Below are 599 nucleotides of genomic sequence, written 5' to 3' on the forward strand. Positions count from 1 at the left end.
GAGGCTGAGGCAGGAGACTTGCTTGAGCCCAGGAGTTGGAGGTTGCTGTGAGCATGATGCCATGGCACTCTACCCAGGGGGATAGCTTGAGGCTCTGTCTCGGGAAAAAAAAAAAAAAAGAAAAGAAAAAAGAAAGAGAAATTTATTGCTTTGCCAGTGATGGAGGAAATATGGCAGTTTGTTTGTCTCAAAATATCTATTCTTCTTGCACATAAGCAGAAACCCATAGCTTTTAAAAGGAGCGACCTGTGTTCGCTTTGGCAGCACATACATTTAAATTGGGATGATACAGAGATTATTAGCAAGGCCCCTGTGCAAGGATGATGACACACATATCCGCAAAGCATTCCATATTTGGGGGGAAAACATTGTACTTAGTAAGTTGCAGGAAGACGAGTTCATTGGGAGAGAATGAACACTCAAACACTGTGTTTAAAAGAGGAAGAGCTTTATTGCATCCAGCAGAGCGACAGCACAGAATTCAAAGCGGCCACACTCCCCAACTGGCTCAGTCTTCTTTTTATCCCCAGTCAAAAAGCTTTGGCCTATGGGTACTTTTCTCATTTGTCAGTTTGAATCAAGCTGGAGAAGCTGGCTCC

At 43.7% G+C, this 599-nt stretch overlaps 1 non-coding gene across 1 annotated transcript; it reads left to right on the top strand.

Annotated features, from left to right (window-relative positions):
* The first annotated feature begins 248 nt into the window (after nt 1-248).
* On the top strand, nt 249-358 carry LOC111725561. Its single transcript, XR_002773599.1, has one exon. It is a non-coding gene; the product is annotated as a U6 spliceosomal RNA (small nuclear RNA).
* The last annotated feature ends 241 nt before the right edge of the window (nt 359-599 follow it).

The sequence above is a fragment of the Otolemur garnettii genome, unplaced genomic scaffold (genome assembly GCF_000181295.1).
Source record: "Otolemur garnettii isolate 467f Iridium unplaced genomic scaffold, OtoGar3 scaffold00043, whole genome shotgun sequence".
NCBI classification, from domain to species: Eukaryota; Metazoa; Chordata; class Mammalia; order Primates; family Galagidae; genus Otolemur; species Otolemur garnettii.